We start from the raw sequence: 26,863 nt of genomic DNA, 5'->3' as shown, positions 1-26,863 counted from the left end.
ATCATAAGCAATCATGAATTTTCTTCCTCAATATACATTAAAAGAAATTCAAGTTTATAAAAACTGAAAAACATCCATCTATATATTAACTAACATCTCAAGGATTACAATCTGGAAAGAAGTTATAAAGGGTGCTCTTTTTATTCATAGCACTGACCTCAATTAGTGCTGAGGTCCCTTCATTTGTGCAATTACTAACTCACAGGTGTCTCTTTCACCAGATTTCCGGCTCTACAGGAGGGAGAACCATGTTTATTTTTCCTCCCCATTGGATATCCAGTGCCAAGCACATAGCATAGTGCCAGACTCATGATAAGGGCTCAACTGCTATTTGTTAAGTGACCAAAGAGATTATTTATACATCAAACAACTCTATAAGGAAAGTATTGTTTACTCTCATTTTAGGGTGAAGAAAGTGAGACTTATGTGAACTAATTTCTCCATGGTCTCACAGCTGGCAAGTAGTCAGCCAGGATGTGTTCCCAGTTGTAGAGAAACTGTAGATAAACACAAATGCTCAAAATGCTACTATACTAGATACTGCCTGGAAGGGCGTTGATAGGAGATGAACTTGGAAAGTCTGCTTGGAGTGGTGTTTGGAAGGAGTCTGCATGTAGGGAAAAGGAGGAGTTTGGAGTTTCTGCATCTGCCTTAGAAAGCAATCTGATGCTTTAAGACAAGAAAGTGACATCTCTCCTCCCCCAAAATATTTATCCTTCTGCAGGATTATTGTTTTTGTGGAGAAAGATGAGTAAAATAAAGAGTCTGGGAAATATTAAAATATTTTTCTATTCCCAAAACCCAGAGATGGAGCCATCATCTAGAGTGAGAATCAGAAGAGTCAGGGCTTGCATATCACCAGCCCTAGGCAGAAGTTATTTTTGTCCATTATCCACCTACATGGGTTTCTTTCTTTCTTTTTAGTAGCTTAAGGGTTTAGCATTTTAATTTTCCTTGCACAGAAATGTATAAATTGCTTCTTGTTGTCAATCATTTAAACAGCACAGAAATCTATACATTGAAAGTTTCCGCTCACATCCCCTTCTGACCCATCTCTCACTCCAGACACACACAAAGTCGTTCTTCCCACAGGCCTGTACTCTTTACAACTTTATAGATGTCCTTCTAGTCATTATTTCTATACATGCACATATGTATTGACATATCTGTATGAATCTTATAGAAATGGGTTCATACTACATGTAGGATTGTTGAATTTACTTTTCACATATAGCTTTCACACAGTGTAGAGTATTCCCTAGTAAGGCTGTACGGTGTTTAACTACCTCCTATTAATGAAGATTTGGGTCTCCTCCCAGCAGTGAAAATTCTGAACATAGAAGTTGCATATTTGACCTTTTGATGGACTTTTGAGTCGGGGACTAATGTTCTGTGTGCGTTCATGATGATGGAAGGGGATGAGGCCGGTCTCTGAGGTTCTTCACATACTGCTCCAGAGGGCAGACAACCTGTAAGGGCCCAGACAGGAAATGTTTTCAGCTTTGTGAGCCATCTTGTCTCTGTCACAATGTCAACTCTGTGGTTGCAGCAAGAAATCAGCCATGGACAACACATAGGCAATGGGAATGGCTGTATGCCAATAAAACTTTATTTACAAACACAGAGACCCAGCCCACGAGCTGCAGTTTGCCATTCCCTAAGATAAGCAAAGGTAAGTCCTAGAGGCAGAGTCACACTTCAGGGGCCTCTGTGTCTGAGAGGAAGGAGGAGAAATTGAATAGGGTATGACAGAGCGCTCATATGTTACTGCCCCTCCTCACAGCCCTGGCCACATCAGCACACCCTACCCTCAAGCTGGGCTGGCTGGATTCATGGAAGCATGGATTCAGTGCATCCACATGTTCCACTTGCTACTGCCCTTTGATGTCCACTGTCTTCAATTATTTCTGACGAAAATCAACAGAAATTTATATTGCTGTTTCCCTGTACGTAACATGCCATTTTTCTTTGTCTGCACTTAAGACTCTCTCTGTGTCTGTGGTTCTCAGCAGTTTGATTATGATGTGCTGAGGTGGGCTTTTTATTGGTGTTTATTATGCTAGGGTTTGCTGAGCTTCTTGAATCAATAAATTACATCTTTCAACAAATTTGGGGAATTTTTAGCTGCTATTGAAACATTTTTCTGCTCCATATCTCTCCTCTCCTTCTTGAATACCGGATATTTAGAGTCCTTAGAAAACTCTAAAAAAAGTCACTTTTAATTTGGAAATAGGTATTTTTACTAATGTTATAGGTTATTTGTAGTTTAGTAATTTTTTAAGCATATTGAATGGCTATCGATGTGCACTCTTAAATACCCATAAGAGGGCATATGTTTTTGGGTTGGATTACAGTCCTTTGGAAGAATTCTCTCAGCCCACTGGTAGGCTCATGTCACTGTAGTAGTTTCAGGGGCACCTTAGAGGAGAGGAGAGCAAGGGCGAAGCCACAAGGGAAGATATGGGCCTCAGTCACATTGTTCTCTTTTAAAACTAATTTTTTAAGAGCAGTTTTAGGTTCACAGCAAATTAAGAGGAAGGAGCAGCAATTTTCCATATAACTCTTGTCCCTACACATGTATATCTTCTGCCACTATCAACATCATTCCCCAGAGTGGTACATTGGTTATAATTGATGAACCTACATTGACACTTTATAATCACCCAAAGTCCACAGTTTACACTAGGGTTCACTCTTAGTGTTGTCCATTCTATTGCTTGCATGTTTTTCAATCTTCTACTCTTGTAAATTTACTGTAAAAAACCTTCTTGTAAATATCTTCCTATGAACAGGTGAGTGTTTCTCTAAGGTGGATTAAAAGAAGTGGGATTGCTAGGCTCCAGGGTATGTGCATCTTAAATTTTCATAGGTAGTACCAAATTGCTGAATAAAATGTTTATATCAATTTACCCTAGTACCATATGGGAATATCCATTTCACCTTGGCTTAACCAATATGAACTGTTATCCAACCCTGTAGACTTTTACAATCTGATACTTAACAGCATTAGCTCCTTGTTGTATTAATTTTAATTTCCTAGATTACTGTGTAATTGCTAGCAATTTGTTTTTTTATGTTAATGACCTACAAATTTCTCTTTCTAATATTTTGTTAACCTTTTTATTATGAATTTTGGAAGATCTTTGTATGTTATAGATATTAATCTCTTATTAACATGCAACTATTTTATTGTCTTCAGGCTTTGTTAATAGTGACTTTTATTATCCAGAAACTTTAAGTGGTAAAGCTCTTCAGTATTTTTCAATGCCTTTGGATTTTGATTAAAGGTATGTTGTTAATGTGCCTTCCATTTTCTTTTCAAATTTCCCATATGTTCATATTGTCTACCTTTTCCAGTAGAATAGGGCTTCTCGACCTTAGATGTAACAGAGGAGAACACGAAATTTCGTGTTAAAAGTTACTTTCTCTTTACACTTTATATGTTGCTACAGAAATATTCCTGTTTCTAGTGGAGAAAAGGAAGACACCTGTTTTTAGGATCTGTATAATGTGAGGGAGTTTAGGGCAGAGTTTCTCAACTTCAACATTATTGAAATTTGGGAGGCTGGAAATTGTTTGTAGCTGAGGCTGTCCTGTGCATTGTAGGATGTTGAGCAGAATCCCTTGCCTTCACTCACTAAATACCAGTAGGTCCCCCTCCAGCTGTGGATCCAAAGATGTCTCCAGAAATTTCCACATGTGCCCAGGGGCAAAATTGCCCCTCAGGTGAGAACTACTGCACCAGAGCCTTTAGCATATTAATCATAGTTATTTAAAATTCCCTGTCTGGTACTCTATCTTTAACTCTGGTTCTGTTGATTTCTTCATGGGTTGCTTTGTCTTGCTTTTGCGTGTGTTTCATAATTTTTGATTGAATGCTGGACAGTGTGTGCAGGACAGTGGACACTGAGGGATATATTATTTATTACTGGAAATGTGCCCACTGTTCCTCTGCTAGGCTAGTTTTGAGGGAGCTTGAGTCCATCTGCTCAGGAGTCCTTGCACTCTGGGCTTCAGTTTACTCTCGTGTTTCCTTGTGATCCTGTGCTCACAGAGGGGCTGTTTTGCCAGAGGGTTTTCCTCGTTGCTCCTCCTTCAGCTGTAGATCTGCCCAGTGTGGCTGCATCTCAGAGACGGTCTCTGCACATTCTTGCCTCTGTCTCAGAGAGTCTACACTCTCACGATGGCCCAACCTTGGCACTGAGCAATTCATTAAAAGATGTGGGTGAATTCTTCTTAACCATTTGTGTGGCACCCAGACCACTGCCTCTTGTGCTGTGCTGTAGAGGGGGCCCGTGCTCCTGACAGGCTCTCCTTGGACGACTCTGTCTTTCCTTAGACTTTAGGCTACTTTGTTGTCCTGTTACCTCAGGTTTCTTATGGGTTCAAGAAAATGAATGATTTGATAGTTTATATGGATTTTTCTTATTGTTAGGTTGGGAGTGATACTCATTTCCACTTTTTATTTCCTAGGTGGAGGTGGAGATCCCCTCTATTTTCTTCTAATATTTTAATAATTTTATTTCTAATTTTCAGATTTTAAATTCATCACCATATAGCCATGCAAATTCATATATTTATGATATTTATTTACAAAATTAGTTTTGTGTAGAGGAAAAAGTATTTTCTGGACATCTAGGAATTCATGACGGTATATATTTTAATGAATTAATAACTAATTAATATATTTATTTACTTTAATGATAGATTTTACTTACAATTTTTAAACATAGAGAGAATTTGGGAGAATGATACAATGACCACTCAAATATCCTCCGTCTAATGTCAATAGTTATTAACACAGTGCCACATTTAAAAAATCTTTCTTAATGTATATTCACACATTTTCTTGCTAAAACATTTGCAGGTCAGAGGCAGACATCATGACACTCCATTCTTCAATATTTCTTCATCAAATATTGAAAAATTTAAAGAATGTGGTCTATATAACCACTTTTATTACACTCAAGAAAATGAACAATTTCATAAAACATTAGTATCGACACATATTCAAATTATCCCGATTGCTCGAAAATATTTTTTATGGGTGTATATCTGAATCAGAGTCCCACTAAAATTTACATTGAATTTGATTATTATGTCACTTTTGTCTCTTTTAATCTAGAGTAGCCTCCAGTCACTTTTTAAAATGATATTGACTTTAGAAGGGTCCAGGCCCATTGGCTTGTTGAATGCCCCAAGTTCTGGATTTGCCTGATTGTTTCTTCTTGATGTCATTTAACTTGTTCTTCTGTCCTCTGTATTTCATGAATACTGAAAGTTAGGTCTGAAAGAACAGCTACTAGCAAGCTTGACTCTAAAGGGCCAGATAGTATATTTTCATCTTGTTGGCTTTAGAGCCTCTGTCACAACTACTCAACTCTGACACTGTAGCGTGAAAGCAGCCATAGACAATACATCAGTGAATGGGTGTGGCTGTGTTCAAATAAAACTTTATTTACAAGAGCAGACAGCTGCCTGCATTTGTCCTGCATGCTACAGTTTTCCAACCCTTGGTCTAAAGGCTGGAGTAGGTTCAGGTTAGACTGATTTGTAAATAATTCTTTATTAACCACAAATGGGATGTTGTAACTTCACATCTTATCAGGAGATATCTAACGTCAGGTTGCCCACTGTTGATGACGATAAGCGTGAGCATTAAGTTCAGATGGTGACTGTCAGATCTCCACATTGTAGATGTACACCTTGGCCCTTGTAATGAATCAGTAATCTGTGAGGTGATTCTTTGGCACTGTGGGCCTGGCCTGTCCTCCAACAGCCTTTCACCCAATGGTTTTAGTGGCCATTACTGGATATTGAAAAAACCATGATTTTCTAATTTTATCATATCTTCTACATTTATTGGCTGATATTTTAGGTGTCATTATGGACTCATGGATATTTTTGTTTAATATGTTAGAATCATTTACAGTCATTCTCCTTGATGTTCAAATTGATGCAGATTTGGTCAGCGGGAGCCCACAGGGAATTTCTTGTAAGTGTAGCTGGTCTGGATTTATATCTTGCCTTGATCACATGCCGAGGATGAAATAATATGCAATGTATAAATGCAACTTACAATATGTGCAGTAGCAATATACACCTTATCCCACAGCTCAGATTACAAAATGTAAGGATGAAGAGACTCTATTCACAGGATTCTGATTTTACTCTAACTGAAAAAACATTTTTTTACCTGTAAGCTCTGTGAAATCAGGAACTGAATCTGTCTTTTTTTTTTTGTGAGGAAGATCAGCCTTGAGCTAACATCCATGCCAATCCTCCTCTTTTTGCTGAGGAAGACGGCCCTGAGCTAACATCTATTGCCAATCCTCCTCCTTTTTCCTCCCTTTTCTCCCAAAGCTCCAGTATATAGTTGTATGTCATAGTTTCACATCCTGCTTGTTGCTGTATGTGGGACACCACCTCTGCATGGCGAGACAAGCGGTGCATCGGTACGTGCCTGGGATCTGAACTCAGGGTGCCAGTAGCGTACTGCGCGCACTTATCTGCCAAGCCACGGGGCCAGCCCCCAACTGAATCTATCTTGATCTGTGTGTAGCACATGGTGAGTAAAAAATATATGTATTTTTGAATGAACAAATTAGTAAGCCCTAGAAATGAAGAGTAAAGAAGTTGAGGTGGGTCAGTAAGGAGACAAACTGTCTTAGTTTGACTCTAACGCAAGTGTTTCATGGGACAGAGGACTTTCAATACTAAAACCAGGAAAGTTGGGCAACTGGATTAAATATTTACATTACATGCAGGTACTTGAATATTATTTTCCTCTCTTATGCTATTTTAAGAAAGTCCTTTGAGGCTGGCTTTCCTTGTTATATATCTTAAATTTGAGGAAGAATCTTTGTAGCAGAAGAGGTTGGAGCAGAGCGTTTAATCCAAGAAAACTGGGGATTGGGTCACAGCTCCTTGTGTCTGCTGGGAGTGAGATGAGCGTGCCATATGGACCAGAAAACCCACATCCTCCAGCAACTGAATGTCGAACATCTCCTGCATACTCTCTCCCTCAATGGTCCCATGAAGACTTACTGGTAACAAACATGAAAAAGTATTTTTTATCCTCTTTGCCCAAAGGATGACAGTTCAGAATTTTCCAGGATACAAGATCTTCTTCTTTAGCTGCTAATTTAATTCTCCTGAGAAAGAAGGTAAAAAAATGATAATGTTAAAAAGTACAAGACTTGTGCACTGAAAACTGTACAACATTGTCAAAGAAGCCAAAGAAGACCTGAAGAAACGGAAAAACATCCCATGTTCATGGATCAGAAGACTTAGTATAGTTAAGATGGCAGTATCTCCCTCCCAAATTGATATACATATTTAACGCAATCCTTATCAATATCTCAGTTAAATTTTTCTCAGAAATTGACAAGTAATTCCTAATATTCATATGGAATTTCAAGGGTCCAGAATAGCTGAAACAATATTGGAAAAGAAGAACAAATTTGTAGAGTCAATTCTCCAATTTCAAACATACTACAAAGCTACAGTAATCAAGAGAGATGAGCAGAATAGAGTTAAGAGTCCAGAAATAAACCCAAACATTTATGATGAATTAATATTTTGACAAGGATGTCATGACAATTTATCAGGAAAAAGAAAAATCTTTTTGATAAATGACAATAGGACAACTGGATATCCACATGCAAAAGAATGTGGACCTCACACCATTTAAAACTATTAATTCCAAATGGATCATATATGTAAATGTAATAACGAAGACTATAAAAGTCTTGGAAGAAAAAATATGTGTAAATCATTGTGACCTTGGTTGAGGCAATTCTTTTTAGATATGACACCCAAAGCATAAGTGAACAAAGAAATATAGGTAAATTGGACATCATAAAAATTAAAAATTTTTTTGCATCAATGGCCACTATCAAGAGAGTGAAAAGTCAACCCATGGAACAGAAGAGAATAATTGCAAATCATATATCGGACAAGGGATTTGTATCCAGAACATATATAGAGTTCTTATAACTTAATAAAAGAAAAATGACTCAATTAAAAAAAGGGAAAGGATTTGAATAGATATTTCCCCAAAGAAGATATGCAAATGAACAATAAGCACATGAAAAGATGCTCAACATCATTAGACGTTAGGGAAATGCAAATCAAAACCATAATGAAGAAATATTTCACATCCACTAAGGTATAAAAAAAACAGTAACAAGTTTTGGTGAGGATGTGGGGGAAATTGGAACCCTCAGATATTTTCGTCATGCTCCTAGCAGCAATGGGAAGCCATTTGGGGGATTTCTATGCAAGGTGGTACGTGATTAAATTTTTGTTTAGAGAACAAAAAACTAATTAGAAGAGGGAGAAGAGCAGAGAGGAGAGACCAGTTAGGAGGATATTGCAATCTAGTCTAGGGAAGATGGCAGCTGGAATCAGGAAAAAAGTGACAGAGATGGTGTCAACAAGATAGACTTGTAAGCTACTGCAGGGAAATAGTAGCACAATTTAGCCATGGATTGGCTTGGGGTGGAACAGGGTAGGGAAGAGGATAATGTCAAGGATGTTCCAGGTCCTGACTGGTGCAAAAAGATGTTATGTAGATGCCACCCAACTAGATGAGAAGCCCTGAAGAGGATTAAGTTGGTGAAAAAGATGATAAGTTCTGTTATGACCATGTTGAGCTGCCTCTGAGATATGTAAGTGGGAATGTCAAGTAGGCAATCGGAAGTCGTGGTCTCAGGCTCTTATGGACTTCATGGTTAGAGAAATCTATTTGGCCATCATTTCCTTCTGCATCGTGCATTGAGTCTCTGCAGACAAGGCTGTCTTTGAGGCAGGTATTATGTGAGAATAGATGTGTTTCTAGAACCAAGCCAGGTACAGTAGATGAAATCTAAAGAAGATGAAGAAACCTTGGCTAGAGAGATAGGAAGAATTCCATGGAGTGTTGAGAGATAGAAGCCAGGGACAAAAAAGAAGTTTCATGGTGGAGGCAGTAACCACAGCATCCAATACTGCCAGAGGACCAAAAGATATTTATTTCATCCAGTGATAAGAAGGTTACTGGATGCTTAAGAGAGAATTTTTTGTGGTGCAATGAAGGAGGCAAAAGACAGTTTTGAGCGTATAGAGGAAGAAGATGGAGGGATCAAATGTATAACAATCATTTTTAATAAGAGAGAGACAGCATGTTGCAGTGGAGGTGAAAAAGATGCTGTCGAGAGAGTGAGACTGTGCAGGTCCAGAGAGATAAAGTGTGAGCAATGATGTAAAGTTATTGAGAAGTCAAGAGTTCAGGAACCACAGTACAGGTGGAGGAATTAGCCTTAAAAAGTAGGAAGCACATTTTGTCTGTCTGTGGGAAAAGATGGAACGAGAAGAGAATGAACCAGATGCCAAATGTCTGGTGTTTTTGAGAGCACAAAGTTAGCCCTGTTTTATCCTGTGGAGTTTATTTTCCCTGTGAACAAGTTGGTAGGAACATCTGCTGGGAAGAGGAAACAGTTAGAAGGATGAGACCCCCGAGGAGTGGAGAATTTGGGAAGGAGCAGTTGTAGAGAGTGGACAAGTATGTAGATGAGAGAAATGCAGAAGGCTTGCCAGGGAGGGTGGGGGGGGTCTTGAAAGTTGGGAGAAAGACTGAATTGGCTCAAGTCTTTGCACAATCCATGCGGACCCCATGAGTCTCACTTTCTTCATCTACCAAATGGGAATATAATAAAACTTACCTCCAAGTGCTGACGTGAAGATCATGTGAAGAAAAATACGAGAAAAAGTTTTGTAAACCCAAAAATACAAAGGCTTGGTCTGATTCACATCACTAGAATCTCTTCTATGTCCTCTATGATTCTCTTTCCTGGTTTTGCATTGTTTGTGTGTGCTGATAGCACCAGGAACGCTTGCAGACTTTTAAGGACAGTCTCAAATCCAACTTAATACTTATTTAACTTTACTTTTAGGACTATATGTACCATGTATTCACTGTTCTTTATAGAGGGGTAGCATGGAATGACTTGGGAGAAAGGATGGTGCTGTGTCTCTGAGAAACTCATGCATCACTGCTTCAGATCATTAGTTCCTGCCTATAGAGCTTACTATAGCATCTTTCTCTGCTTATGAGTAAGTGTTTTCTATCTTCTCACTAAAGAAAATTAAAAAGCACACGCTCCAGTTCTCACAAGGTGGGTGCTCTACACATGAGGGAATAAGGTAGCCATGTGCGAGGGTAAAGGTGACCATAGAAACAGTGAGTGAAAGCAGGGAAAGACCTCCTTTCATGACAGGCAAGTGTCTGAATGAGTCCGGCAGTAAACCAAGTGTGGGCCACCCCAGGGCATCCCCTGCTGTATACCCAGGTTGTCCCATGTGGGAGGCAAGTGCTGATCAAGTGGATCTGTTAATCAAGTGCTCTGGGAGCAGTGCATGATCTTACCACACTGTGTCTGGAGGCCTCAGACATGGCTCTGCTGGAGAGCGTGTACTTCTCAGACACCACTTTGGTTTTCCTGACCCCTTTGCACCATTTTCTGTATTGCTCCCAGACCTGCAGAGGCAAAGAAGGCTCTGGGTCAGCTCACTGAGAGGAGTGAGATGGGCAGAGTCCTGAGTGGGAGTCAGACAGTGGTACCTGCTGGCTGAGGAGGCAGTGCACCAGGAAGATGACGACGCCCTGCAGGCTGTTGATGATGGTGAAGAGGTAGGCCATGACGTGGGCGGCTGGACCCACCTGCAGGATTCCTAGACACCAGGTGCAGAATTAGAAAAAGAAGAACAAACAAAGCCAGCTTACTAAGTCAGCAGAAGGAGGGAAATAATAAAATTACAGCAGAAATAAATGAAACAGAAATTAAAAAAACCCCCAAACCAAAAACCAAAAACCAAAAAACAAACAAACAAAAAACAGTAGAAAGGATCAATGAAACTAAGAGCTGGTTCTTTGAGAAGATAAACAAAATTGACAAACCCTTAGTCAGACTCACTAAGAAAAAAAAGAGAAGGCTCAAATAAATAAAATTAGAAATGAAAGAGGAGAAATTACAATGGATACCACAGAAATACAAAGGATTATAAGAGAATACCGTGAGAAACTAAGCGCCAACAAATTGGACAATCAAGAAGAAATGAATAAACTCTTAGACTCATGCAACCTCCCAAAAATGAAGCAAGAAGAAATAGAGAATCTGGGTGGACCAATCAAAAGTAAAGAGATTGAAACAGTAATCAAAAACCTCCCCCAAAATAAAAGTCTAGGACCAAAAGCCTTCTCTGGAGAATTCTACCAAAGATTAAAAGAAGATTTAATACCTATCCTTCTCAAGATATTCCAAAAAGTTGCAGAAGATGGAACACTTTCTAACACATTTTATGAGGACAACATCACTCTGATACCAAAGCCAGACAAGGAGAACACAAAGAAGGAAAATTACAGGCCACTATTGCTGATGAATATAGAAGCCAAAATCCTCAACAAAATATTGGCAAACCAAATACAGCAATACATTAACAGGATCATACACCACTATCAATTGGGGCTTATACCAGCGATGCAGGGATGGTTTAACACCTGCAAATCAATCAATGTGATATACCACATTAACAAAATGAGGAATAAAAATCACATGACGATCTCAATAGATGGAGAGAAAGCGTTTGACAAGATGCAATATCCATTTATGATAAAAACTCTCAACAAAATGGATATAGATGGAAAGTACCTCAACATAATAGAGGCCATATATGACAAACCCACAGCCAACATCATATGCAGGAGGAAAAAACTGGAAGCCATCCCTCTGAGAACAGGAACAAGACAGGGTGCCCATTCTCACTACTCTTATTCAATATAGTACTGGAGGATTTGGCCAGAGCAATTAGGCAAGAAAAAGAAGTACAAGGAATCCAAATAGGCAATGAAGAAGTGCAACTCTTGCTGTTTGCAGATTACATGATTTTATGTATAGAAAACCCTAAAGAATCCATCATAAAACTATTAGAAATAATCAACAATTACAGCAAAGTTGCAGGGTACAAAATCAACTTACAAAAATCAGTTGCATTCTCTTTACAGAAAGAGAGCTCAAGATTAAAACTCCATTTACAATCACAACAAAAAGAATAAAATATCTACGAATAAATTTAACCTTGGAGGTTAAAGACTGATACAATGAAAACTATAAGACATTACTGAAAGAAATCAATGACGACATAAAGAAATGGAAAGATATCCCATGCACATGGATTGGAAGAATACAGTTAAAATGTCCATACTACCTAAAGCAATCTACAGATTCAATGCAATCCCAATCAGAACCCCATTCTTCACGGAAATAGAACAAAGAATCCTGCAATTCATATGGGGCAACAAAAGACCCCGAATAGCTAATGCACTCCTGATAAAAAAAGAACAAAGATGGAGGCATCACAATCCCTGACTTCAAAATATACTACAAAGCAATAGTAATCAAAACAGCATGATACTGGTACAAAAACAGACACACAGATCAATGGAACAGAACTGAAAGTTCAGAAATAAAACCACACAGCTACGCACAGCTAATCTTCGAGAAAGGAGCTAAGAACATTCAATGAAGAAAGGACAGTCTCTTCAATAAATGGTGTTGAGAAAACTGTACAGCCACATGCAAAAGAATGAAAGCAGACCACTATCTTTCACCATACATAAAAATTAACTCAAAGTGGATCAAAGACTTGAAGGTAAGACATGAAACGATAAAACTCCTAGAAGAAAATATAGGCAGTACACTCTTACATTGGTCGTAGAAGGATCTTTTTGAATACCACGTCTACTTGGGCAAGGGAAACAAAAGAAAAAATAGACAAGTGGGACTTCATCAGACTAAGGAGCTTCTGTAAGGCAAAGGAAACCAGGAACAAAACAAAAAGACAACCCACCAACTTGGAGAAATAGTTGCAGATTATATATCTGACAACAGGTTAATCTCCAAAACATACAAAGAAATCACACGACTCAAAAACAAAAAACAAACAACCTGATCAAAAAATGGGCAGAAGATATGAACAGAAATTTTTCCAAAGAAGACATACAAATGGCCAACAGGCACATAAAAAGATGTTCAACATCACTAATCATCAGGGAAATGCAAATCAAAACTACACTAAGATATCACCTTACACCCATTAGAATGGCTACAATCATCGAGACGAAAAATAACAAATGTTGGAGAGGTTATTGAGAAAAGGGAACCCTCCTACACTGCTGGTGGGAATGCAAACTTGTGCAGCCACTGTGGAAAACAGTATGGAGATTTCTCAAAAAATTAAAAATAGAAATACCATATGACCCAGCTATCTCACTGCTGGGTATTTATCCAAAGAACTTGAAATCAACAATCCAAAGAGATTTATGTACCCCTATGTTCATTGCAGCATTATTCACAATAGCCAAGACATTGAAGCAACCCAAGCACCCATTGAGTGATAATTGGATAAAGAAGATGTGGTATATATATACAATGGAATAATACTCAGCCATAACAAAAGACAAAATTGTCCCATTCACAACAACATGGAGGGAACTTTAGGGTATTATGTTAAGCAAAATAAGCCAGACAGAGAAAGACAAACACTGCGTGATTTCACTCATATGTGGAAGATAAACTAACACGTGGACAAAGAGAACAGATCACTTGTTACCATAGGGAAACGGGGTTGGAGTGCAGACACAAAGGGTAAAGGGGTACATTTATACGGTGACTGACAAATATTCATGTACAACTGAAATTTCACACTGTTATAAACTATTATGTCCTCCATAAAATAAATAAATAAACAAACAAATAAATAAATAAAACTAAATAAAGATAAATGTGTAAATTCAAAAAAATCTTCAATGAAATATCAGGAATAAATTTATCCAAGGAGGCTCAAAATTTGTACACAGAAGACTACAAAATATAGATGAAAGTAATTAAAAACCCTAAATGAGTGGAAAGACACCCTTTTTTCACTATTTGCGAGACTTAATATTGTTAAGATGGCAATACTCCCCAAAATGACCTACAGAGTCAATGCAATGCAATCAATATCTCAACAATATTTTATTATTTTTTTTGTAGAAATGGAAAATGCTCATCCTAAAATTCATATGGCAATGCAAGACGCCCAAATACCCAAAACAATCTTGAAAATGAAAAACAAATTTGGAGTACTCGGACCTTCTGATTTCAAACTTAATACTAACCTACAGTAATCAAAACACTATGGTACCAGCATTAGAATAGACATATAGACCAACAAAATAGAATTGAGAGTCCAGAAATAAACCCATACATCTACGGTGCACTGATTTTCAACAAGGAATGCCAAGACTCTTCAATGGAGAAAGAATAGTCTCTTCAACAAAAGGTGCTGTGACATCTGCATATCCACAAGCTGAAGAAGGAAGTTGGCCCCTACCTCACACAAGACACAAAAAACTCAAAAGGTGTCAGAGACCTAAATTTAGGAGCTAAAACGAGAAAAATTAGGAGAAAATACAGAGATAATTTTCATGATGTTGTACTTGGAAATGGATTCTTAGCTAGGGCACCGAATGCACAGGCAACAAAAGAAAAAATAAATAAAATGGACTTCATCAAATTGAAATATCTGTTTATTGAAGTGAAAAGACCATGAAGAAAATGAAAAGACCATCTGTGGAATGGGAGAACATATTTGCAAATCACATGTCTCATAGTGTCTACTGTCAGAATATATAAAGAACTCTTACAGCTCAACAACCAAATGCCAAACAACCAAATTAAGCAATAGGCAAAGGACCTGAGTAGACGTTTCTCCAAAAAACAGACACGAGTATTCAACAATCATATGAAATGATGTTAAATATTATTAGTCATCAGGGAAATGCAAATCACAACCATAATGAGATGTCACCTCACAGACACTAGAAAGGCTACAATAAAAAATCAAAAGGGAAGTAACAAGTGTCTCTGAAGATGAGGAGATTGGAACACTTGTATGTTGCTGGTGGTAAGGGAAAATAGTACAGCCATTTTGGAAAAACTGTTTGGTGGTTCCTCAAAACTCTGAACATAGAATTACCATATCACTTAGCAATTCCACTCTATGTATGTATGCAAAGAACTGAAAACAGGTATTCAAGAAAAAACTTGTACACCAATATTCATAGTAACACTACTCACAATAGTCAAAAGGCAGCAACAACCAAATTTCCATCAATCGGTGAATGGATAAAGAGAGTGGTGTATCTTTACAATGGAATATTATTCAACCATAAAAAGGAAAGAGATACTGATACATGCTAGAGCATGGATGAACCTCGAAAACACTATGCTAGGTGACAGAAGCGGACTATAAGGTCACGTGTTGTATGATTCTGTGTGCGAAATGTCCAGGATATGCAAATCCATGGAGACAGAAAGCAGATTCCTGGTTGCCAGGGGCTGGGGGAGGGGAGGAATGAGGAGTGACTGCCTAGTGGGTGCAGTGCTTACTTCTGGGTGATGAAGATATTTCAGAAGTAGAGGCGGTGGCTGCACAACTCTGTGAATGTACTAAATGCCACTGAATTGTACACTTGGTTAACAGGGTGAATTCTATGTTACATGAATTTTACTGAATAAAACAAATCACATTTAGATATCAAATAATATTAAACTTATATTCTTCCAAATTTAACTATCTGTTTTCTTTTGAAGCCATTCCTATTTTATCTGATATTCTTCATTATAATTATGTCATATGCTGATAATTTATATTACAGTAAGAATGGCTACTAATACAGTTTTTCTTCATTTCTTTTTAACCTCGTATTTTAATTTGTTAATAAGAGTAACACTGAGATACAAGCGTGGTCACTCGGCTCTAGTGAGGTTGGGGAGGAGTGAGGTGGAGGACGGGCAGAGCAGGAGCCTGGGCAGACCCAGGTTACCTGTGCCTGCAGATGAATTGAAGGTAAATGACCCATCAGGCAGTGCCTTGCTCAGCCCTCTCAGGACATCCTCCAGGCCAAAGAACAGGTTAGTGGCCACACAGTGCTGCTCTGAGCGGGGCAGGGTCTCCAGGTCCCCCGGGGTCTCCAGCAGAACATCCACCTCCTGCATGAAGTCCTGGGGGATGGGGAAACAGAGCCAGTGGGCCAGAGGGTCTACATGAAGACCCCGCCCACTCAGCACAGAAAACAGACCCCAGAGACTATCTATTTTGGGATAAAGGTGGTACTGGATGGGATTCCCTGGGTCTTTGCCCCTGAAATCCAGCCACTCAGAGGCCAACCCTGTTCATGAATGCCAACTATGACGCAAACCCAAAGTCCAGGAAAGCAACAGGGAAGGTGTCAGCAGCCACATGTGGGTGTCTAACCTAGTATAAATACCTGCTGTCAGCTCGTCCCACCCCCCGGGAGAGGGGGACCTCTGAGCAGGGTGCCCTGGTATTGGGGTCTGCCTCCTCCCAGACCACAGCTTCCCCCGGCCTCTATGTGTGCCTCCCCCTGCCTCCCCTGGGTCCTGCACTCACCTGGATGCTGTCCAGGGCTGAGGCTGATGTGAAGTCTCTGCTCAGACTCTGGACTCTTTCAAAGAATTTGGAGAGATGCTGGGGAGAGGGGAGATGAGGGGTTCAGGGGGCCTCGATGGTGGGCAGGGGAACATGGGGAAAATGAGCAGATGGGGTGGGCCACACAGAGGCATTCCTGCCCCCTGGTCCCCGCTGGGGCCACTCACCTGGCTCTTGATTCCAGATGGTAGAGTCCAGGGGGGGAAGATCTCTGCAGGGGACAGAACAGCGGGTCACTAGGTGTGAGCGTGTCTGTGTGTGCTGGGGGTGGAGTCTGGGGTTGGGTCAGGACAGGTACCTTTGCAGACGGTGTTGGGGCCATCGGGGGACCCAGGAACCGGCGTCCACCATGGGCGGCAGTGGCACCTGTAGGAGCCCACGGTGTTGATGCAGACAGTGGAGCTGTGACACTGATGCCGCCCGGAGCTGCACTTGTCCTCATCTGGGGACATGAAGATGGGGTCAGGCCAGATCACAGCCTGGATCAGGCTCCTCTCCTCTCCACGCCCCACCCCTTTCTCCATGTTGTGTCCCCTCAGCCCCTTGGTGGGAGGTGATGCCACCTGGTGACAGCACACCCCTGAGTGGGGGACCTGAGGTTATGGGAGGTGCAGAGGTGACGCAGAGGCAGGTGAGCCGGGACAGACTTACAGGTTGTGAAACAGTGGGACACCTTCAGCCCAGTCAGTGATTAATGCTGCCTGGGGGCCCCGGGAGCCTTCCCCTTGGTACCCCAGCTCCTTTCCCGGGACCCCCAGATCTGTTCACATCTAGTCTCCAAAGGCTTAACACCTGGCACATCAGGGCACTCCCCTGCTCAGTCTGCTAGGTTTGTGTGGGTGCCAATGATGTGTGATCAGATGCTCTGAGTGTGGGTCTCCAGAAGGGCAGCGTCTGAGCTCCGGACCTTCACAGACGGTGTTGTTGGGGCCATCGGGGGACCCAGGAACCGGCATCCAGCCAGAGTGGCAGTGGCACGCGTAGCTGCCCATGACGTTGAGGCAGTGGGTGGAATTGTGACACGGACTGTGCCCCGAGGTGCATTCATTCACGTCTGAGGACAAAGCTTGAGGGTCAGCTCTGCCCTCCTCTCACTGCCCCTTCTCTTGAGTTCCTCAGCACTTCACACTGAAGACACCCTCAAGCCCCACTTTCCTGCACCTAGCCTGTCAGAACACAACTGTGTGACGGCATTTTCCACTGTAAAGACTCCCTAAGCTCAGAGCTTATGTGCACCTGTGAGGTGGACGGGGCACAACTGTGCATGCAAGTGTGAGCCCAGACACACCGAGGCCCTCACACACGGTGGAGAGTGGATTGCAGGGGCCTGTGACGGGCCTCTAACCAGGGAGGCTGCAACACTGTGCTTATGAATCTGTTGACACAGGGCGTGGGGCTGTGGCATCATTACCGTCCAGAGCCGTACTCCTGCCTTTGTTAGAGCAGGACCCAGAGGGTCAGCACTGCCCTGCCCAGGTCCCTGTCTCCTCATTGCCTGCCTCAAGGATGCAATGCTCCTGCCAAAGATTGCTCTGGGAGCTTCTCTTAGGATGAGCTCGGCAGGGACAATCCTCCCATTTTTCAGGCGAAAACAGGCAAAAGGGCAAAGTGAGTCATGAGAGTTGGACAACCTGATCAAGGCTCTTCTTATCCACTTCCTCCTTAGCCCTGGACCGAGGTTCTCCTTCTCAGAGCCAGAAGTGACACCTCCCTCAGCTCTCATGTGACAGACGAGGAAGGGTCGATGTCTGGGGGTGCTCACAGGGGAAGGGCCACCACAGGGATCCCCAGGCCCAGAGGCCCTGCCACCTGGTGGGATCTTTCTGGGAGGTGAGCCCTGGGCAGGGTCTCTGCAGGCCCTTGCTGTTCCAGGAACGTGAGGATCCCCTCCCTCCTCCTCAGGCTGCTGGATCTCCTCCGCCCCTTCCCCAGCTCCGGTCCAGGCTGTGTTCTCCCGGGGCCTCTACCTGTGCACAGCTTTGGATCCGTCAGGTTGAGCTACAAGCCGAGTGGGCACCTGCAGGTGTAGCTGCCCTGGGTGTTGATGCAGACGCTGCGGCCTTTACAGATTCTGGGTTTCTGCTGACATTTGTCCACGTCTGCAAGGGGAAGAGAGGGTGACGGACGCCTGCAGCTGTGGGCAGCCTTCGGGGCTGAGATTCTGGCATGTTTCCTAGCAGAGAAGCATCTGGAAGGGGCCACTGTCTCTTCCCGGGTGAGTGGGTGCCTTTTCTTATTCACGTGGAGGCCTGTGGGTGCATGTGGTGGCCTAGACGCTCTGTTGTCCAGATGTGGCTGGAAATGGCCTGAGTCTTCCCTGTCTGCCAGCTCCGACTCCCTCAGCCTCCCTGGGCAGCTCCCAGCTGGGGTGGGGACATCATGGCCACCTGTGTCCCAGCCTGCGCATTTGGACAGCAGCCAGGCCAGGACTTCCTGGGGCCTGAGAGCAGGGGAAATGCTGCATTCCCCGAGCAGGACCAGCTTGGCTCCCAGGGATGGCCTTTGTCCTCATTTCCCAGGGTGGCTGCTCGCCCACTGAGTTCTCCTCTGAATCTCGGTTGTTCTGACGGGACAGTGCTGTCCCATCCACACTAACTCTGAGAATCCAGCTCCATGAAGACGGACCAAGACCCTCCCCTGAGCCCGGCCCCTCAAGAAGGAGGCTTTCGGCAGCAGAAAGGAGAATGAAGATGATGCTGGACGTCCAGGGCCACCCAGAGAGAGGGCGCCAGGCTGGTTGGCCAGTGGAGGCTGAGGTCCAGCCAGGTGGCCTTGGGGTGGTGAAGGTGCCTTTTTCTGATCCCCATGAAGACGACCTCTGGACTGGCAGGAAGTGGAGAGAATCACATCTGAACAAGGCCTGTGGTGGGTGAGGGCTGGGTGGCCAGAGAGGGAAGCAGCTGCTGATGGGCGAGGGGTGGCAGATGTTTCATTTTCTCAGTCCTTGGCCTCCCACCAGGGACGCAGACCTGTGGGCCCCATGGAGTGGGGTCCAGCCTCCATTTTCTGTCCCCAAGTGGTACAGATCCACATGGGGCCTGGGTTGACCTCCTCAGGAGAGGGCCAGCCTGGGGCAATGGTTCCTGATGGCGCCTTCTCTTGCCATTTGGTCCAGATGGGAGCCTCTTCTGTTCCCCTGCCTCTCTGAGTGTGAGTGCATGGGTTCCATGTCATGCTGTCAACCCCTGTCAACACACCTTCCTCCCCAGTCCCAGTCATCCGAGTTGTCCACAGGCCCATGAACTGAAACTATTGTGGAGGGTCAGGGCAGAGCTTTGTTCAGAGATTACATGGAGGTTGAGCAGCCAAGAAGCCAAGTCACAGCCCGGAGGTGTCTTCACCAGGTGAGGTTGTTGAGCAGGGACAGGCTGGCCGGGGAAGGTGGACCTGCCCTCGAATCTCCCCCCTACCATGTGTCTGGATGGGGATGCTGAGTCCATCATGGCCTGGGGATCTGAGAGGGCTCCTGGCTTGGCCAAGCCCGTGTAGGCTTCTGGCAGTGACTGATGAAGAGGATGGATATTGCCCTGCAACGCAACACACTGTGAGCTCGTGAGGTATCTTGATGCCATCCCTCTCTTTTGTTTTCTGAAAATAAGATGCCAGGTGGGCAAGGACGATGTTCCAAAGTCCCTGAAGTGACCCTGTATGTATGCTTCTGAGCCTTGGAGTTCAGAGGGGGTGAGTGACTAGGCAGTTGCCCAGGACGGCCCTCTGCTGCCTGGAGAAAGTGGTACAAGTGACCCCAACCCTCATGGACGAGGAGACGGAACACACGGGGTGGTTCTTACCTTGACACGTGTTCTCATTCTCGTTCCTGAACATTCTTCCTCCAGAAACAAGCTCATATTCTGGGCTGCATGTGCAGTAGTAGCTCCCTTCCGTGTTCTGGCAGTCTGCGAATTTCCCACAGGACACTGCCGAGGGTGGTCCACACTCGTTGATGTCTAGAACACAGCAGGACAAAGGGTCACCTCTCAATGGGTGATTACCCACAGAGCAGAGACCCTGGCCTCCAGCCTGACCCTGACACAGGGACTGGACTGAACTCAACTCCCAGGTGGCGCTCCTGGGACTGGGCTGGGCTGGAGCCATCTACTCCAGAAATTCTGCTACTTCTCTGCTCATTGCTGCTCTCTGGCTCTGCCTGAGGGCGCCTAGATTCAGACACTCTGCTCTACCACAATGGGGGCTGGGGAATGTCTGCATCCCCCTCTCCTTGAGGGGTAGATGGAGGCACTGACTCAGCTCCGGACCCTCCCCTGTGGAGTTCTCTGCACTGTCGGGGACCTGGGAGTGTGCTGCAGTCAGGGTGACCATGGCATTCAAAGCCTTAATGCTGAGGAAGCAGAGGGACTCATGGCCGGTGCCTGTCCAGGGTCACACTCACCATTGAGCCCTGGGGAGAAGCCAGGAGGTCAGGAGCCTGCCCACTGCTGGCTTCCAGCCCCCTTTACTCACAGTGGCCCAAGTACACCCCACACTCCTCATCAGGCACTCCCCCAGCTCCCAGGGTCAGGCCTTGTGAAGATGCCCCAGGATGCCTCTGGGGGAGTCTTGTTCTCTCCACCCCTGATGCAAGTCCCCCCTTATCAGAAGCAGTCAGGGATGTGAAATGAGGAAGCTGCACGAAGCTGCTCACAGCTGAGTCTCTGGGGGTATTTTCTGGCATCTTGCTCTCCTTGTTCTCTAAACACGAGAAGAAAGATGCCCATGACCCAGGTCCCCTTTGAGTAACTCAGATACCCCCAGAGCAGGGGTGCACACTGTACCTAAAAACAATGTCAGCTTAATATGAACCCCGGCCACAAAAATGAATCAAAATGCAGAGACAAAATGTTTGGTTCCTGTATATTCCACTCAGGGGACAAAAGACTTTAGAGCCTGAGAGGACTCTCGGCATCATGATGAGTCAAGACAGGCGACTGGTCTCTCCCAGATCAGAGTTCTCTTCTTTGCATCTGCAGATTTCCCTTCTAAGACCCCTGACCCAGGCTGTGGGTGTCAGCACCAGGACAGGACAGGAGCAGGAGGGACACACACTGAGGGATTTCTCTTCAGCCCCCACCTGGGCAGCGGGGCTTCCCTCCTGTTCTCTGATAGTGGTGATGGCTGGAGACCTGTCCTCAAGGTTGATGGGATGGGGTGAGTTGAATCTGGGACTGTTCAGAATGAGGTGCATAGGCGAGGAGACATGAGGATGGGAAATTATCAATCCCATGGTTGTGTTCCCAGAAAGGAGCTGGGATCCAGCTACATTAGCAGCAGGATCTCCTCTCCATGGTCACCCAGCCTACAAATCTCCATGAGACATACACGTGCCAACGCACGAGGGAACATTTAGGAACACCTCCAGGGTCATAGGTGGGCTGGGAAGGTGTGACAAGAACATATTTTTTTCCTCTGGTGAAATTACTTTCCCCACTATATTTATTAACACACGGATGCTTAGAAAACAAAATGTAAACCACGACAACAAAGAAAATCACCCATAAGTCCACTACACAGACTACTGGAAATTTTAGGGATATTTTTTACTTATATTTTCTAACATATTAGGAATATTTTCCATTATGATCAGTAAATATGCATCTAAGACTAGTTCAAGTCAATGAAGAATGTTTCTTGGTAAAAATAGTAGAATTAGAATTTCATTTTTTTGCTTTTTTAAAAATTGTAGTAAAATGCACATAACATAAAATTTACCATCTTAACTATGTTTAAATAGTATAATTCCCTTTTATAACCCTCTATTGTTGAAGAATAAAAACACCTGCGTTTTCCACCTGGATTTAGATTCTACCACATTATTAGTTGTGGGAGTTCAGACTAGTCACTCAATCTCTTTGAGCCCAAATTTGATCTTTAAACCACAGTCCTGGCTCTGCTTGCCTCACGGGTCTGCTGTGAGGACGCGGTGGGAGACCATGATCGTGAGCCAAGCAGGAGTTCCTGGTGAGCTCCCTCTAGTAGGAGAGCCTGAGCTTCCAGGCCCTGGGTGCTTCCTTCCTCCTGTTGCTGCCATTATTCTTCCCCTTTTTTTGTGCCATGAGAACAATAATAATAATAATAATAATAATAATAATAATAATAACAACAGCAATAACAGCGATGATAGCTCACCTTTGTTGATAATTTGCTCTGTACTAGTCTAAATATTAAATCTCACACCATCCGTGTGGGGTAGGTACAATGATTATCCCTAATTTACAGACAACCAAACTGAGGCACAGAGAGGAGAAATAATTTCCTAAAGGTCAGAGAGCCAGCCAGTGGCAGAGCTAGGCTTTGAACCCACGTAGCCCAGCTCCACTGTGTAAACTCTCAACACTCCACTAGTGATCATGAAACCCGATGCTCACTTCCCTCATCCCTCCCCTGCCCTGTCTCCTCTCTCATCCTTGACAAAGTGCTTCTGTGCTGCTCTCAGGGCTGAGGGATCTGGATGCCCCACACTCTCCCCCCACAATCTCCGTATACCCCTCTGCCACCCCCAAGTTCCTGTACCATCGCAGCTCTCTGTGGGGCTGGTGATGATCTCCGCAGACAAGAGCTGAATCCTGGATGACAGCGACAGGCGGTGGCACTAACACACATGGAGTTCTGAGGGCACCAGCGAGAACAGGCTGTGGGGACAGAGGCTGTCGGACAAAGACCAGGGTCAGAGACCCCAAGAAATGGAGGAAGCCAGCCGCCAACTGGGAGGACCCTGAGTAGATGAGAGGAGGGAAGAGGGGGATGGCTTCCCTCAGAAGAGGCAGAGCTGGGAAAACTTTTAGGGAGGAAGAAACAGCTTCTCCTGTACCCAGAGGACCGTCTCTGAGCCTCACGTGCAGAATAAGCCTCCTTTCCCCCCTTGTTGGGGACAGAACCCAGACCCCAGCATGGGCTCCCAGCTTATGTCACTAGTGGGGCTGCTGGGCAGACTCACCTCCAGGGTTCCAGGCTGCAGGTCCCAATGACGACAGCAGCAGCAGTGAGAGTCCTGCGACAGAACGACCGAGAGAAGACAAAGAGAGGAGAGTCGAGCTCCAACTTCAACCCCTGTCCGATGGCCATTGCCTCCTGGGGAGGTGGCTCTGGCCCTGCAGCCCATAGCTTTCCAGCAGCCTCCCCGAGCCTCTTGTACTCGACTCAGAATCGAGGACTCAGCCTCTCCCCTCCATCTCCAGGACTCCCTGAGGAATCAGTCACTGACAGCCACAGCCCTCATGGAGCCTGAGGAGGGGACAGAATAAATGCAGACAGCTGATGACAGGGACACAGCTTAGGAACTCCAACCTCTCCCAGTGGACGGGGGAAATCTTGAAGCAGAAAGTCCTCAGATTGGAGTGCCTTTGCCCAGACCCAGGTTCTTTGTTCTTTGGAGATGGCAGAAATCTGCTTTGAGGATTTCTCTTCCAGGATCACTCCCTCTGTTTAAAGTACATGCTTCAGGGCATACAAGAAGAGCATGGGGGCCAGCCCCCGGGCATGGTGGTTAACTTTGGTGTGCTGTGCTTTGACAGCCTGGATTTGAGGGTTCAGATCCCGGGTGTGGAACTACAACACTCACCAGCCATGCTGTGGCAGTGTCCCACATACAAAAAATAGAGGAAGATGGGCACGGATGTTAGCTCAGGGCTAATCTTCCTCAGCAAATGAAAAGGAAAGAAGATCGTGGGTTTGGGGTCAGACAGCCCGAAGTGTGAGCCCTAGCTCACAGTGACATCAGCAGGGCGTGGAGCCCTGGAATCAAGATGGGGGGAGCTGACGACAGTTGACGAGTGGGAACTGAGGAGCCTGCAGGTGGAGCCACCCTCTCCTGGTGAGTGGACTCTCCAGGTGCAGTGCCCACAGCTTCTGTGCTTCCTCCAGCTGAGCTCCTGGCCTCCTGTAGTGCACTGAGGGCACAGCCTTCCCCCTTTGTCTCCCAGTCCAGTCCTGAGAAGTGAGTGACTGACAGCAACAAGCTTTGTGGTGTGAAAACAACTATGAGTTGAAGGAATGAAATCCGCTTTACAGGCAATAACCAGTGTACCTATTAGGGTCTGTTATCGTAATCATGTGATGAAAAACTTGCTGAAAATCTTTTCAGATCTGTGTGCCTTGAAGGATCTTTCCTCCAAGGGAAAGGCAGACGAATTCCTCTTAAGACTGTGCTGCCAGTTCACACTGTGTAAGGTGACAGGGGACACTGGTGGAGGATGGATTTGGAGATGGACGTGCTCAAGTCTGCATCCCAGACGTCCACATGGCGGCTGTGCGGCTTTGAGAACACCACCCATTCTGTGAGCCACACTTTCCCCACTGCAAAATGGGTACAATGACAGCGTAATAGGCTGATCTTTACTCTGCTTGTAGATTAGTGAAGACTAACAAAGGGTTAGCACTGAGCCCGACACAGAGTAACCAGACAACGTATGTCGGCTAAAGGGAAAGAGTGAAGGAAGAAAACGAAGAGCAGAGTTTCTCTCCAGCTCCTCTATGACCTTCCCGGTACCTGAGACCCACTGTGTCTGGGTCAGACTCCAGGGTCAGGCAGAATCACATGCTCACCTTGGTCCTCCCAGGGGTCAGAGTCCTAGACTCCTACTCTTCCCTCCTAGCCCACGAAATGTCCTTTTCTCCTACATCTCTGTCCAGTGCTGCAGAGGGCCAGGCTCCGGGGCCAGATGGGCTGAGTCCAAACCAGCCTGGAGCTGCCCCTTGGGAAACTGGTGCAGGCATTCCATGCCTCAGATGCCCCACCAACCCCGTCTCTATTTTCTAAAGTGTGGCACCAGAGCAGGATCAGATGAATCCCAACGTCCTATGTGTATGAATAAGGTCATTTAGTCTGCTGAGCACATTATACGTAGACACCTAAAAATATAAATATGTGGAGGAAACTAACTTTGCTCTCCATTGCTTTCTTTTTTCTTTCTTTTTTTTTTTTTTGCTCTCCATTGCTTTCTAATTCCCACAGCATTTTGCACAATGGACCCTCGAAAATGTACTCAGTTTTTTTAAAAAAAAATTGTGTTACACAAAGCAGATGATTAGAAATGTGGCTGTTTTCATAAAAACCTGGAAACTAATTACAACCAATGAGGACAACATATAAGGGACGCCTAACCTACTAGGTGACAGGTACTATCTTAAGCGTTGAAGGAAATACAGAGTAATCAGAATTAAGTTGACCTCACTGATATCAGTATTTACTAATACTGTTATTGTCCTTCAAATCATTCCATGACCCACACAAAGCTGATAGACTACAGGGCTATGTTTTTCTCAGAATATTAGAGTTTTCTGAGCATTTGGTTATCTACTCCTCTGAGAAACAATAGTGTAGGTGGTATGATGGTTAATTTTAGGTGTTCGTTTGGCTAGACCACAGTGCCCAGATATTGGATCAAACACCACTCTCAATGTTGTTGTGAAGGTCTGTTTTAGACGAGATCAACATTGAAATCAGGAGACTTAGAGAAGGCAGATTACCCTCCGCAGTCTGGGCTGACCTCATCCAATCAGTTGAAGGCCTTAAGAGAAAAGCGCCTGAACTCCTCTGAGGAAGAGGGAATTCTGCTTCCAGACTGGCTGCAAACTTGAGAGGCACCATCAAGTCTTCCCTGGGTTTCCAGCCTGCCACCCTGTCCTGAAGATTTGGGACTCTCCCCTCCACAATATCATGAGCCAATTACTTAAAGGAAATAAATCTAGACAGACAAGAAGAGATGGAGAGAGGGAGAAAGAGCGAGAGAGATATACATCCTATTAGTTTGGTTCTCTGGAGAACCTGAACTAATACAGGTGGTAAAATGAGAAATCTCTAGGTCTCCATGTTTAGCCCTAGGAATAAGTTTCTCCTTTGAGAACAGAATATAACTGAGGTAATATCCTTCCTAAAATTTCTTCCCTGCTCTTCCTTACAGAGATAGTGGAAAAACAAGACAGAAATCAAACACAGAACAGAGAATGTTGTCAACCTGGACAGACAGTTCCCAGATAGCTTTAGTCTTCTCTCTCCATTGTTATAATTCTTCCTACCTGGCAGCAACCTTAGAAATCTCTTAATCATGGTGCGGAGTCCAGCAAGCCCAGTCACGGAGGACGTCTGATCTTGGTCTGTGCCTTTGAAAATGACTTTCAGTTTTTAGTATGACTTCTGTCTTCAAGGGCTGACTTAGGAAACCATTGGTCTGGGTGCTTCCTTCCCCCCAGTCTGCCTGATGATTAACTTCTCTGAAACTCACAGTTCTGCTTCTAAATATTTGCACAGCATTACTAGTATTTTCACTGAACATCTCCTTGAGGCTGGGTTTTATACTTTTTTGATATAGGAAGCGGGATAGTGTGTTTAAAAGAC

General features: G+C 44.1%; 1 pseudogene; it reads right to left on the bottom strand.

The window, feature by feature from the left end:
- Window positions 1-1,400: 1,400 nt before the first annotated feature.
- LOC131394174 (adhesion G protein-coupled receptor E2-like) lies at window positions 1,401-26,575 on the bottom strand (annotated as a pseudogene).
- Between the last annotated feature and the right edge of the window lie 288 nt (window positions 26,576-26,863).

The sequence above is a fragment of the Diceros bicornis genome, chromosome 30 (genome assembly GCF_020826845.1).
Source record: "Diceros bicornis minor isolate mBicDic1 chromosome 30, mDicBic1.mat.cur, whole genome shotgun sequence".
In the NCBI taxonomy this organism is placed as follows: domain Eukaryota; kingdom Metazoa; phylum Chordata; class Mammalia; order Perissodactyla; family Rhinocerotidae; genus Diceros; species Diceros bicornis.
This window is presented reverse-complemented; position numbering and strand designations above follow the sequence as displayed.